The sequence below is a fragment of the Trifolium pratense genome, linkage group LG7, assembly GCF_020283565.1.
Source record: "Trifolium pratense cultivar HEN17-A07 linkage group LG7, ARS_RC_1.1, whole genome shotgun sequence".
Classification (NCBI taxonomy): domain Eukaryota; kingdom Viridiplantae; phylum Streptophyta; class Magnoliopsida; order Fabales; family Fabaceae; genus Trifolium; species Trifolium pratense.
The window spans coordinates 26951614-26967712 of NC_060065.1; the positions used below are offsets into that span (position 1 = coordinate 26951614).

The 16099-nt window shown below is 38.4% G+C and overlaps 1 pseudogene; it reads right to left on the reverse strand.

Moving 5' to 3' along the window:
* Positions 1-643: 643 nt before the first annotated feature.
* Positions 644-7453, reverse strand: LOC123896157 (annotated as a pseudogene).
* Between the last annotated feature and the right edge of the window lie 8646 nt (positions 7454-16099).

Below are 16099 nucleotides of genomic sequence, written 5' to 3' on the forward strand. Positions count from 1 at the left end.
TTGTACTGATGTTACTTGCTAGAATTTAGATGACGTTTTGAACTGAATGCATCAGTTCTTTTCTTAGGATAACTTCTATTTCGAAGCATAGGCTACTGCACGGACCTCCAGGCATTGAGACACATCCCAAACCCTAATAAGATGAGTCATAGTAGACCTTAAATTGATCTAAAATGTAGGACAAGATCAATACTGGGGATGTTGTAATCCTCCTCTTCAATTCCTGAAAACTCTCCTTAGATTCATCTAACCACACAGAAAGACCTACCCTTACTCGTCTATTGCGTCATAGGCAACACAATATTTGACAAACACTCTTCAACTTCTTATATTGCCCCACCAAAATTAAGGAAACTACATATCTTACCTACTGTGTTAGGGATCTTTCACATAAAAACTGCTTCGACTTTAAACGAATCCACGAATATCCCATCTCTATATTAATCACGTGCCCCAATAATTAAAATTCACAAAAATAGTTCTAAAATGAAGGAAATAGAGTTAAGTAGCTTCATAAATATTTGTTACATACATTCATATTTTGGTCAAAATTTCAATCCTAAAAGTTTATAAATAGATTTACTCTAAAAACTTTTTCGTTCCTACAATACATACACTTTTGATACCTTTAAAATAACCAACTTTAACGAATGAGTTGTTGAACAAGGAGTCTATGGTTTCAAATTTCAAACAACAGCTTCTATATCATCTGTAAATTCATTGTCATTGTCATTGTCATTCAAAACATGTGAAGCCAACTCAAGATGGAGAGCTTCTTCTAGTTGACATAATACATACCCCATTGATGGTCTGTTAACCCGACGCTCCTCCAAGCACTTCCATGCCAACTCTAAAACCTTGTTTAGAGAATCCATATTAACTTTTCCAATCAAATATGGATCTACCATTTCATTGAAAGTACCTTTTTTATGGCAGCTTAATGCCCACAGTGCCAAATTAATCTCCTGTGTCGTACGAGTATCATCTAAAGCAGGCTTCCCACATATAACTTCAATCAACACCACCCCAAACGAGTAAACATCCGATTTCTTAGTGAGATACTTAGTCCAAAAATATTCTGGATCAACATAGCCAAAACTACCCTTTACATTGGTTGTAACATGGCTTTTATCAAGAAGAGGACCCTTTTTTGATATGCCAAAATCAGCAACTTTTGGCACAAGATTTTCATCCAAGAGAATGTTTGTTGTCTTCACATCACGGTGAATTATGCTCTGTTTAGCTCCAGTGTGAAGATATAAAAGTCCCTTTGCAGCCCCTAAACATATCCCAAGGCGTTGCTTCCAAGATAGAGGAACAAAGTCCCTCCCTACCATATAGATGACTGTTGAGCGATCCATTTGCCATGTAATTATATACCAGAATCAGTTCTGAGTCTTCATTACAACAACCTACAAGAGATACAAGGTTTTGATGACGAAGACCAGACAACAACTCAATCTCATTTTGGAATTCACTGAGACCTTGTCTAGATTCAGGATTTGCTACTTTGATGGCTACTACTTTCCCATTTTCTAGTTTTCCTTTATACACCTTTCCAAATCCTCCTGCTCCAGTAATCAGCTCAGCATCAAAATAATTTGTTGCTTGTTGCATCTCAGGCAAAGTATAATGTCTCAGAAACTTAAAACTAGTTACTGATTTCTTCTTCCTCCAGCGACCTTTCAAATAACAAAATGATAGTCCACCAAATGCTAGAAACGCCAAAACACACACACTGCAACCAATTAAAATGACAGCCCACCAAATCCCTAGTTTTGTACTTATTTTCGAAGTTTTTATTAGTGAATCTGAAACACTTGCCTCATTTTCTGGTAAGTTAGAATAAAAGCCCTCAAAAGAAGAAAACTCGTTCAATCTACCTGCATTGTTGCTAATTTTCAATATTTCAACACCATTCATGATTGCATCTAACGTGTCTGCCCTCGTATCAGGATCAACACTCACACTCACTTTTAAAGTATTTCTTGAGGAGTAGGAGATGAAGTCATGGTAATATGGGACAACAAGTCTTCTAGTTTTGGATGAGAGATCAAGACTTCTAACCGCAAATGCTCCATTTATAAATAAATTGAAAACCATTTTGTTGTTCAGTGAATTGTTAATGATGTCACAGAAATGAACCCGAACAAAATACATGAAGTTTGGATCTACATTAAAGATCCAACTTAAGTCGTATCCTTGTGACTGTGATGCAATTTTCAAGGCTCTGGCCATGGCATAAACCGATGGTGGAGCAGCAACAGAATACTTTATTGCAGAAGGGTTTGTAGATACGAGATAAGAACTAGTGGAGGTGTTTATGGGGTGGCGGAAGTAATATTCATCATTCTCCCAAGTCCTTCCAAGGGTGTCACTCAAAGTTGCACCTCCAATATTCACTCTGTACACTGTTTCAAGGGCAGACTTTGAGAATTGTTCAAAAAAGCCTGATGGATTTAGAGTTACTACTATATGGTCAAAGAAGAGCTCATCTGATATAGAGATAACTTCTATGGCGTTAACAAAGACAAGTGAATTGTTTAGAGGGATGAAAGTAAGTGATAACTCGTCTGATGTGATGTTGATCGCGTACTCCTTCTTAAAATGAGAGTTCGTATAGTTTGCAAAAGTGAAGTTATCAAGAAGCACAAAACTATCAGTGGTTACTTTTATTGAGGCAAAGGTCATGTTTGGGTTGGAATCAGGAAAAGGGTGAAAATAGAGACGGATCCAATGTCTCCCGTGTTGTTGAATTTTGAATTTATATGATGCCTTTTCAAAGAAGAGTTGAGCTGAATTATTGAGTGGTGAAAGTGTAGTGTTGGGTTTAGAGGTAACAACAGCAATAGATTTATTGGCTATTATTTGAAGGTTGGAATGATTAAATTTAAATTCAGGTATGAAAGTTCGACCCTGAAAAGTGATATCGTGGGAAGAACCACAAGCGACCAAATAATTATCAATTGGAATGAATGATGAGGCAAATGATTTGTTACACGCCCCGAATAGTAAAAGAATTAAAACAAAAGGTGTATATTTTGGCATTACCATGATTGTTCCTTCTATAGAGTATATATTGAGGAAATGAAACAAAATAGTTTTGCTAAAACCACAGTAGTAAAGTCTAATCTACAATAGCAGATTGAAAGTTGAAACCCAACTTCTAAGGTATTTAGCTACCAATGCTCTTGTTAATTATATATAAGTGATGGATAATTTTCGCAAGTGAACGAATTACCACGTAGTAATAAAAATATCGATCCACAGGGATTGTGCGATTAAACTAGTCTAATAGTGTTCATAAACATTATGCAAGAAATACACATAAATTGGGGGTATGTTTAAGTGATGAATTGTTAGAAAATGTGCTTTGATATGATGGAAAAGCGAGGTAGAATCATCGGAATCACCTAGTCTATAGCTAAACCACATGCAACCTACTATATCATAGGAATATACTCAAGTGTTCACAACTAGATCAACAAATTAGTGAATCGCAATCTCTTGTCAAAATCCACTCTATTCGTTGTCGATACTCCCCCGATCTCTCGGGCGGAAGCTACCTACAACGAATGATATGAAAGCGCGTCGATCGTTCGTTACACTCTATGTCTCAATCTCTCGACCGGAAACACTCGAGTGCTCAATGCAATTCAGTTCAGAAATTAAATCAATACTCTCGCACGTGACTTAACTCGAAATCATTACAACACTAATGAAGGATTATAAAGCATTAAACATAGATTTGCATTGAATCAACACCATGAACAGAGTACATTCTTACATATAGCAGATTACAAATAATTCATCTACATCCTAGATTATCCTAGATCCTACCTCCAAAAGAAGCTTAGCTCCTCATGTTGCTTCGTTCGCGTCCTCGCTTCAACTTCATGGCTTGATGATCCATGCTATTGAGGTGCTCGGAGCTATCCTTTGAAGTCCTTGATCTGGATCTTTATGCTTCCAAAATCAGAGAATGGATGAATATTGCAGAATTTTCCAACCCTCTAACAGAATTATGCAGAAACCATATATACTGAACGCAACCACGCCGCGCGCCAGATCTATCACGTCGCGCGTGGTTGCAATTTCTTCAACGACGCCGCGCGTGTAACGGTATCACGCGGCGCGTGATCAACTCTGAGGCCTCTGATCTTCAACTCTGCCATCTTCACGCCGCGCGTGGTCAAGTGCTACGCCGCGCGTGATCAAGTCAGAGAGCAATCCAATTCCTGAGCAAAGCTTCACGCCGCGCGTGGTAAGGTATCACGCCGCGCGTGATCAAGGTGAAAATTTGGCTCTCTGTTATCTCCATCACGCGGCGCGTGATGGGCTACGCCCCCAGCGTAGTGAAAATCAGCAATTTCCTGCAATTTTTCCTGTTTTCTTGCAAAACAAGTAATCAAGCTTATGATTAGATTTCTCTTATATTTATTGCTAAAAACCTACTAAAAAGCATTTAATGTTGCTAAAATAGGCATGGATTAGAGAGTGTGACGATCCGTCATCACAACCCCAAACTTAAACCTTTCCTTGTCCTCAAGGAAACAACTTTTACCTCAAGCTTTTGTGTCAAGACCTTGGCATTTTCCTTAAATTCACTCGAATCATACATACGTGAGAATCACCTGATGATCAATGATCCACCTGCAAACAAGGCTCAATTGCACAATCGTTCCCGCAAGACATTTTCAAGTAGTTCACACTTTTCGACCAAGGCTCTATGATCTCATCACACTACTCACATACCCTCTTCAGTTTTTGGTAATTCACTCAAATCAACACATCAATGCAAGTCAACAATAATTTTGCAAGTAGTCTAAGAATTCATTCGGTTCACTTTGTGCACACACATTAGAGGTCTTTTAGGGTTATAACGTGGCTTGGCTAGGGTGGATGGTGACATTTTTGGATAAGTAGTAGAAAAACTTGGAGTTAGATCCCCCTATTAGTCAAAGAAAATTTTCATAAGCTAACCCTTATTCTTTTGAAACATAGTGGACTAGAGAACATTGTTAAATCATCAACAAAGTTTTGCAATTCTTTTTGAACTCAAGGCTATCACTTCTTTTTGCATTTCTTTTCTCTTTTTCAACATATTCATTTCCTTTTCTTTTTTTTTTTATTCTTTCTTATCTTTCTTCCACATACAGCCTTGTAAACTTTGAAAATTTTTCTTCAAAACTTTTGTAAGTTCTCTAGTACCCTCACCCCAAACTTTATTTGTTGCTAATTCCAAAGAGCAACCCCAAACTTAGTGGTGAGCAATGCGCATCAACCACTAATTAGGTGCCTAACCTCCAAGAAAGTCATTCCTTTTTTCCATCAAAAATTTCTTAAGGTTGTGCAAAAATAACATTTTCTTTTTCAGCTCAAATTGGTTAAGCAAAGGATAATTATATGTAAGGGTGGATAGAAAGGCTCAAAGGTACCAAGGAACATGCCTCGTGTGTGCTACAAAAATACCAATCAAATAAAAAGACGACAAGCAAAATCGAGAGACAATACATGAGTGGATATCACACATAGAAGAAAAAGAAGTGTTTGGCTCAATACCTCTCGGTTGGGTCGAATCAAAGAACCGGTCAAAAAGTGTGCGTTCCCTTCCTTTGCCTCTTGGTCACATGAGTGCAACAAGCTATTGCACTGCAAGTTTCACATATCACACACGGAGAAAATCAAGCAATTGATACTCAAGTAACAAGAAGGAACATGCCAAAATATTGAAACAAACTCTAAAAGTAAAAACCATTCCACAATCAAACAAAAGAAGATTCAAATTCAGAGTACACAAATAAAACATCCAGCCAATATCCAAGCAACATCAAAATTATTACAAACCAACGCAAATAAAAGACAATTAAGTAAAGATAGAGTAGTAAGACAGCAGCAGCAGAGAATCATAACCAAGACGTCAAACGGTGTCATCCGGCTGGCCAGTGAAGTAGTTTGTGAAAGGGCTATTCAAGTTCAGATTCAGCCCGTCCACATCCAGCATCTCCCTTTCCATAGCAGCTGCCTCATCCTGCTCAACCCGGCGGCGCCTCTCGATCTCAGCCAACTCAGAAGTTCTCAGACCCGAATTGTAGGCTTGTCTGGCCTGAAAAGACGTCAGCTCCCTCGCCTGATGTGCCTCCCAATCAGCATCCACGAGATACACAGTCCCGAAAGTGGGAGGAGGGAAAGTAGACCGGTAAGTCATCGCCTCGGTGTACATGGAAGAGGCGGTATCAAAGTAAAGATTCGGCAGCCCGGAGTATTGAGAAATCTCCATCTGATGCAAGATAGAGGCTAGCTGATTCATATCGTGAGAGTAAAGAGGAGGAGCATGTGCTGGCATATCCTGTGGCTCATGTACCGGATCCCCCTGTTGATCCGGATGATTACCCTCTTCAAACCGATTAATCTCTTCTTCTTCTCTTGCAGCCTCTTCCCTTGCAGCATTCCTTTCACCACGGGGCACTATTGGACCTCTCTCAAATTTCTTCTCAAAGTATGATAAAGATAGTGGGCGGATAGGATGTAAGTCACCTTCTTGCACACACATAGGGACATTGTTTGCTCTACACAAAGCAGCGATCAAGTTGCAATGCCCCAAAGTAAAAGTCGGATTATTATTATTTGCCATTTCATGTAAATCCTTTTGTAACCAAAGACCAAGATCGACATAACTACCATCAGCTAGTAATCGAACAGCAGCAACATTATCAATATGGATTTCAGAGTTATTACCAACCACTCTAACATTCTTAAGCCAAAACTCACCCCAAGCGCGGTGAATAGGTGTAAAACTCGTCAAACTCAACCTAGTAGGAAGTGATGAGGGTGAGTGTGTCAGCCATCTAGCACCAGGCCTACAAACAACTTCCTTTAACTCTTCCTTCACCATGAGACCACCATTAGCAATTCTTTCTTTCTCGGATACCAACTCACAAGCACCTCTCACACGACAACCCAACAGTGTATTAATGTGAGCTGCGGAATAGTGCACTCTAATTCCCCTAACTGTCGAATAATACTCCGAAACCGATGACTGATCAGGTAAGTAAGCATTTGCGAGAAATTCCCTAACCCACATCTGATTACCAGGATTAGCTTCATCTTTAATCATCAATTTATTAAACTTCCCCCATTTTCTAGACTTAATCTCATTTCCTATCTCAGCAACACCCTTTAACAAGTCCTCTCCAAAACCTTTTTCTTGATTAATAGTAAAGGTTTGGATTTTTGTGTACCTTTTCTCATGAACTTCACTGATGAAGTGGGGGTGGACCTGTGGTCGAGTAGCAGCGCTCCGGCGAGGAGGAGATGCTTCATGCGACGGTTGGCTAGACCGAGAAGATTGTCCTTTGCTAGCACTCATCTTGGTTCTTGCTTTCTTTGGTGGCTCTTGTAACGGGTTGTTGTCACTTTTCTTCTTCCCTTTCCCTGTTAACCGTGTCAACATCTTGATATTGTGAAGATTGAAATGGGTTAATTTGGGAAAGTGGTGAAATGAGGAATTGGAAGTGGAATTGGAGTGGGTGATATGGGTGGTATGTGAATGTGAAGGAATGGGATGATTGAAGGTGATTAGAAATGAAATTGGAGAGGTTGGAAGGAGGAAAATGGGTTAACAATGGAGTTTTTCGTGTGAGAGGGCGTGTGAATTGATGATGGGACTGATGGAATGGTTGAGAAGATGAAGAAATTCAAATTTTACACGCTTTCCTGTGCAGCCACGCCGCGCGTGACCCTTTCTACGCCGCGCGTAGTACCAATTGTAACGGTCAAGAACTTCTTCATAAAGGCCACGCCGCGCGTGATGACCATCACGCGGCGCGTAATCACAAGTCAGAGAGTCCATCTTTCTCCAGGCTTCACGCAGCGCGTGATGCACCTCCACGCCGCGCGTAGTGTAATCAAAGAAACTCCTTCCTCTGTGCTGAATGATCACGCCGCGCGTGATTGTACTGCGCCCCCGGCGTGATTGAACTATATTTTGCCCTGTTTCGCTTCCGTCCTTGCTTCTGCTGCATACTTACCTACATACTTCAAAAACAAAAACAACTAAAACATTAGAAACCGTTGGGTTGCCTCCCAACCAGCGCTTGTTTAACGTCCCGATGCTTGACGTTCCATGCCCCTAGGGGTTATGGAGAAGAAGTGCCACCATGTGGCAAGTAGTGTGCATTCCAAGGTAACTTAAGGGCATTTTTAACAATATGATCATAAACCTGGATTTTAAAACATTGTGGGTCTCCATCATCACACTCCATCTTATCAAAGACATTGAATGTAACCTGCTGATCATCGGTCCTTAGCATGAGTTCACCCATCTCTACATCGATTAGGGCACGGCTAGTTGCTAAGAAGGGTCTACCAAGGAGTAAAGGCTCCCACTCCCTAGTTTCTTCTATGTCTAAGACCACAAAATCCGCGGGAAACACAAATCCAGCAACTCTAACCAACACATCATGGAGAATACCTTCCGGGTGCACAATCGATCTATCCGCCAAAGAGAGACTCATCTTTGTCGGCTTTGCTACCGCTCCAGGTATCTTCTTCATCATTGATAACGGCATCAGATTTATGCTAGCACCCAAATCACACAAAGCTTTTTCAATAGTGAGAGTTCCAATGGAACAAGGAATCGTAAAGCTCCCCGGATCTTTCTTTTTCTGAGGTAGCTTCCGTTGAATGAGGGCGCTGCACTCTTCCGTCATACTTACCATTTCATCATCTAATGGTTTTCTTTTCTTTGTAAGCAGCTCCTTCAAAAACTTTGCATAACTTGGCATTTGCTCCAATGCCTCAACTAAAGGTATAGCCATCTCAAGCTTGTTCAACACCTTCATGAACTTCTTGAACTCCTTCTCTCGCTCAAGATTCTTAACTTTCTTTCTCCTAGGGTAAGGCATCTTAGCATATGGTGATTCATCAATTCCCTTACCTTTCTCAACCTTCTTACTTTCTTTTTCTTTTATCTCCCTCTGTTTTTCAACTTCTCCTTTCTCATCCTCACTAATCTCCACTTCCTTAGACATATTTTCATTTTCTACTTCTCCCTCATGTCTCTCCTTTTCAACTACAACTTCTCGCTTATTTTCAACCTCTCCCTCATTGACCTTCTTTTTCAAGGGCTTCTCCACAGCTGGCCTTTCCGGTATCTCTCTACTCCTCAAAGTGATTCCATTACAAGTTTCATTTTTCGGATTATCATGAGTGTTTCCACCGAAACCTCCTTGATTTTGTAACATTGAAAACTGTCTTGACAGCTGACCCATTTGCACCTCCAAATTCTTGATAGAAGCTTCATGGTTCTTGTTAGAGGTTGCTTGACTCGATTTCATTGCTTCAAAGTTGCTTTGGGTCATGAGCATGAAATGATTTAGAGTCTCTTCCATCCTTGATGGAGGCCTTTGCTGCTGTTGCGGTGCACCTTGACCTTGCATACCGTTCCCCCACCCGGACCCGTTGTTATTGTTGTTGTACGGCTTCCGGAAATTGGCTAAGTAGCGAGCCTCCTCTGAACCCTCCGGGAAGCATCCGCCATTTGGGTGGTCCTGCAAACAAAAATCACAGCGCACATTGTCAATTTTACCTATTGGAGAAGATTGAACTTGTGGATTGGACAGCAGCTTCATCATTGCTTCCATTTGGCTAGTCATGAGCTTTTGCTGTGCTAATAGTGCTGTTTGAGTATCCAATTCCAACACTCCGCCTTTCTTTTTGGCTCCTCTATCATTAGTAGCTCTATACTCGTTTTGAGCCATACTTTCCACCAACTCTCTTGCTTCAGTTTCGTCACGGTTCTTCAACGAACCACCGGCTGATGCGTCAAGTATCATTCGCGTTTGAGCCCTCAAACCTTGGGTAAACATTTGCATCTGATTGTGGCCATCGAAACCGTGATTCGGACACCTTTTAAGACAAACCTTGAACCTTTCCCAAGCATCATACAACGTCTCACCATCCGCTTGTTCGAAGTTGCTAATTTCAGCCCTTCTTTCTAGAAACTTATGAATAGGGAAGTAACGATCTAAGAACTTCCGCTCCAGCTGTCTCCAAGTCTCAATTGTTCCGGCTGGTATCGTATCCAACCAATCTTTAGCACGGCCGGTGAGAGAATGCTTGAATAACCTCAGTCTTTTGTCCGATTCGCTCACCCCCGGTGGATCGGTATAGTCGCAAGCTTCATAGAAGTGAGACAAGTGTAAGTTCGGGCATTGAGCTTCCGATCCTGAATACGGATTTTCTTTTAGGGCGGAGAGGACCGTGTTCTTGATGTCGAATGAGACAGGATTCGCCGGCTGAAAACCTTGATTTGCCAACGCGTCATTGTCTCTTCTCCCATAATCACCAAGGGTACGCCTTTGCGGTTGAGGAACCGGTGGAACCTGCTCTTCTTCCATTGTGGCTGAAATCTGTCCTTGACAGTCCGGTGTATCCCTTAGCAAAGTTGTTCCCCTTGAAGCTTGAGCTTCCCTTGTTGCCTTCCGAATTGCGCGAGCTGTCCTTTCAATTTCGGGATCGAATTGTAGCTCAGTGGGACCTGTTCTCCGCATGCACAAGGAAACACACAAGTAGAACGTTCCGGGAGAAAAATATAAAACAGAAAAATAAGGAAAACACAGAAAATATGAACACTATCGCCTTGTCGAATCAATCACAATCCCCGGCAACGGCGCCAAAAACTTGATGGATAATTTTCGCAAGTGAACGAATTACCACGTAGTAATAAAAATATCGATCCACAGGGATTGTGCGATTAAACTAGTCTAATAGTGTTCATAAACATTATGCAAGAAATACACATAAATTGGGGGTATGTTTAAGTGATGAATTGTTAGAAAATGTGCTTTGATATGATGGAAAAGCGAGGTAGAATCATCGGAATCACCTAGTCTATAGCTAAACCACATGCAACCTACTATATCATAGGAATATACTCAAGTGTTCACAACTAGATCAACAAATTAGTGAATCGCAATCTCTTGTCAAAATCCACTCTATTCGTTGTCGATACTCCCCCGATCTCTCGGGCGGAAGCTACCTACAACGAATGATATGAAAGCGCGTCGATCGTTCGTTACACTCTATGTCTCAATCTCTCGACCGGAAACACTCGAGTGCTCAATGCAATTCAGTTCAGAAATTAAATCAATACTCTCGCACGTGACTTAACTCGAAATCATTACAACACTAATGAAGGATTATAAAGCATTAAACATAGATTTGCATTGAATCAACACCATGAACAGAGTACATTCTTACATATAGCAGATTACAAATAATTCATCTACATCCTAGATTATCCTAGATCCTACCTCCAAAAGAAGCTTAGCTCCTCATGTTGCTTCGTTCGCGTCATCGCTTCAACTTCATGGCTTGATGATCCATGCTATTGAGGTGCTCGGAGCTATCCTTTGAAGTCCTTGATCTGGATCTTGATGCTTCCAAAATCAGAGAATGGATGAATATTGCAGAATTTTCCAACCCTCTAACAGAATTATGCAGAAACCATATATACTGAACGCAACCACGCTGCGCGCCAGATCTATCACGCCGCGCGTGGTTGCAATTTCTTCAACGACGCCGCGCGTGTAACGGTATCACGCGGCGCGTGATCAACTCTGAGGCCTCTGATCTTCAACTCTGCCATCTTCACGCCGCGCGTGGTCAAGTGCTACGCCGCGCGTGATCAAGTCAGAGAGCAATCCAATTCCTGAGCAAAGCTTCACGCCGCGCGTGGTAAGGTATCACGCCGCGCGTGATCAAGGTGAAAATTTGGCTCTCTGTTATCTCCATCACGTGGCGCGTGATGGGCTACGCCCCCAGCGTAGTGAAAATCAGCAATTTCCTGCAATTTTTCCTGTTTTCTTGCAAAACAAGTAATCAAGCTTATGATTAGATTTCTCTTATATTTATTGCTAAAAACCTACTAAAAAGCATTTAATGTTGCTAAAATAGGCATGGATTAGAGAGTGTGACGATCCGTCATCAATAAGCTTTGTTTGAACATATTCCTTTAATCCACTACTAGGAAGATAGATTAAACATTGTTTATTGTTTTAGTAGTAAACCACTACAAAACATGATTTTAAATTGTGCTTATGATTAACCTATAAATCTTGCTGTTGGATGTTAAGGGTCACACATCGGTTGTGAGATACCTGAAAATATGTTTATAAGTGGGGCAATTCTCACCTTACGGTCGGTGGTTTTGTATGATTGAATTAAACTCAATTCCGAATTTTAAAATGATATCATAATCCTCTTTTGGATCTGTTGGGTCACATATTTGAAAACCAGTTCAATCCAAACAACATTATATATAGACGCACGTTATATATGTCATGCTTTTGTATATTTAATTGCAGTTAGTCGTATTTTGATTTTTTCATGAAAGACTGGAACATTTGTTAACTCATACAAATTAGATGGGTGCTTGGTACTTGGGGAAACAAACATTTTTTAATTATGAATTTTCCCAGAAACAATTAAGCAATAGCTGGAATTTGCATCTGTGGAATTTTTCCTACTGTGCGCAAATTAAGGAGTATCTTAAAATTCCTAACCATCAATTATATATATATATATATATATATATAGGGGTTTTCTAACTTAGACCCTAGTTAGGTCTAAGTTAGCAAGGTGCACCTTTTGAGTTGGACCAAAATACCCATTCTTTTAATTTTTGAAAGAATAGAGCAACAGGGGCATTTCTGTAATTTTACATAAAAAAAAAAATAACAACACGCGCCCCACCTTCTTAAACAATTAATAGACGTGGATCCAGTGTCGCGCGCGTACGGAAGGACCATGGTTACAGACCGTTGATTTCCATCAGACAGCCAAGATGTGATCTCATTAAGACTGTCTGATCAATCAGACAGCCCAGATCATCCTGATCTATCAGATCATCCTGTCTGCGCCACACTAGATTATAAGCTGGAGAGAGAAAATTTTGCTTTTGAAAAAGGCAGCCACGTGTCAGCATATGAATGGGTCTGCATGATTTTTTTCATTTTATACTTTAAACTCGATTATTTCGTCGTAAATTAATTTTTTATTTTTTATTTTTTATACCAAAATTCATAATTTTTTTTTCTCTACAAATAGAGACTTGGTTCGTTTGATTTGGACACCGAAAAAAAAACGCAATTTTTCACTACTTTAAACTCGATTATTTCGTCGTAAATTAATTTTTTATTTTTTATTTTTTATACCAAAATTCATAATTTTTTTTTCCCTACAAATAGAGACTTGGTTCGTTTGATTTGGACACCGAAATCCTTCTGAAACCATTTATATGGTAGAATGGTTTCAGAGAGTTGTAATCTGAAACCATTTTGCTGGTAGAATGGTTTCAGTAAGTTGATTACTAGTTATTTGCTTCTGAAACCATTTAGCTTGTAGAATGGTTGCACATAGTTGTATTCTGAAACCATTTTACTGGTAGAATGGTTTCAGTGAGTAATTTATTAATTGTGTTTGCTTCTGAAACCATTTATCTGGTAGAATGGTTTCAGAGAGTTGTAATCTGAAACCATTTTGCTGGTAAAATGGTTTCAGTAAGTTGATTATTAGTTATTTGCTTCTGAAACCATTTAGCTTGTAGAATGGTTGCACATAGTTGTATTCTGAAACCATTTTACTGGTAGAATGGTTTCAGTGAGTAATTTATTAATTGTGTTTGCTTCTGAAACCATTTATCTGGTACAATGGTTTCAGAGAGTTGTAATCTGAAACCATTTTGCTGGTAGAATGGTTTCAGTAAGTTGATTATTAGTTATTTGCTTCTGAAACCATTTAGCTTGTAGAATGGTTGCACATAGTTGTATTCTGAAACCATTTTACTGGTAGAATGGTTTCAGTGAGTAATTTATTAATTGTGTTTGCTTCTGAAACCATTTATCTGGTAGAATGGTTTCAGAGAGTTGTAATCTGAAACCATTTTGCTGGTAAAATGGTTTCAGTAAGTTGATTATTAGTTATTTGATGAGATTAAGGTAGTGAAAAATTGGGTTTTTTTTTTCTGTGTCCAAATCAAACGAACCAAGTCTCTATTTGTAGAGAAAAAAAAATTATGAATTTTGGTATAAAAAATAAAAAATAAAAAATTAATTTACGACGAAATAATCGAGTTTAAAGTAGTGAAAAATTGCGTTTTTTTTTCGGTGTCCAAATCAAACAAACCAAGTCTCTATTTGTAGAGAAAAAAAAATTATAAATTTTGGTATAAAAATTAAAAAATAAAAAATTAATTTACGATGAAATAATCGAGTTTAAAGTATAAAATGGAAAAAAATTAACGCAGCCAATAATAGCGTGACATGTGGCCTTGCCTTTTTAAAAAGGTTTCTCTCTCCGCGTCAGCCTTCACCCCACGCGCGCCTGTCGGCGCGTGTGATGCACGCGCGTGGATTTTGTCAAATGAGAAGCTGCCACGTGTCCTGGGGGGGGGGAAAAAGAAGTGGGGGGCGCGTGTACTGTTGCATAAAATTACAGAAATGCCCCTGTTGCTCTATTCTTCCAAAAAATTAAAAAATGGGTATTTTTGTCCAACTCAAAAGGTGCACCTTGCTAATTTAGACCCAACTGGGTCTAAATTAGCAGCCCCCATATATATATATATATATATATATATATATATATATATATATATATATATATATATTACAAAAATAAAACATATTCATTCAAATTGATATAATACATCAAATACAAACTCACAAACATCCAAGTTGATAAGCAACATGCCTAATATAAATAATATGATAAAATTAAGGCTTAAATATAATTTTGATCTAATTTTAATTTTGCTCCCCATAAAAACAAAAATTTGATTTATACCCTTGCTATTTTTTTAAATTTTAAAAAGTCTTTATATTGAGTTTTTAGCTTATGTGGCCAATTTTTGTTGACATGACACATGCTGACTATTTTAAATTTATTTTTTGTTTTTTAAATGGCAAAGATAAATAATACTCCCTTCGTTCCTTTTTATAAGACTTAGTTTGACAAAAAAATTGTCTCTTTTTATAAGACTCTTGCAATTGTCACTGACATTAATTGCTATTTTTTTCAAAGTTACCCTTATTTACCTTACATAATTTTTTGAATAGCATTTAATTGTTTGTTATTTTTTTTTTTTTTTGATAAGCAAATTCTTTGTTATTTGATACAAAGCACTACAATTAATTGTAAGGATAAACCAATTTTCTTAATACCCATATTTTTTAAACTAAAGGGACGGATGGAGTATAAAACAATTGCTTATTGTGAGAAATAGGAACAATTCATCACATCCATTAGATTACATTAAATTCAAATGAATGATTAGATCATTTTTGTTAAAAAAGAATACATGACTAGAGAACCATATCACTTGATTTTACATTTATTAAAAAAATCACTCAATTTAATTCTTATTCTTATTTTTCCTAATTTCTGTTATTTCGTGACCTAATATATAACTTAATTTCAACAGCTCCATTGCCGCCGCCTATAGTTCTTCTTCTTCATTCCAATTGCTGAATAACTAAATAAATAAGGAAAAGAAGGAAAATACCATGATTGACTAACAATTTATTTTAGGGTAAATAGGGTTTTACCCCCTGCAAAATGGGTGAATTTTGCATTACCCCCTGCAATTTTTTTTTTGTGATTACCCCCTGTAATATAAAGATTCATTCAATTACCGCCCTAATTCGCCAACTAGACATGGAATCTTTTTTTTTATGATGTGGCATGCATATGTGGATTTTCTTAGAATTTTTATTTATTTTTATTATTATAATTATTCCAAATCATTGTTATTTAAAATTAAAAAAATAAAAAAATCTTCATCTCAAATCCCACAATTTTTTTTTCCAAAAAACAACCTTCATATCAAATCTCAAGGAGCAATTTTCATCTCAAATCCCTAAATCGAAAAAAAAAAAAAAAAAATCATCATCTCCACAATTCCTCCAATTCAAACTCTTCCTCCACCTCCTCCGTAACCACCACCACCAACAACAACCCTAACATAATCAACTCATTCATCCCTCTCCTTCCTGGTCTCTACCTTTCACGTGTTCATTCCTTTGATCTTGGTGAAGGATAT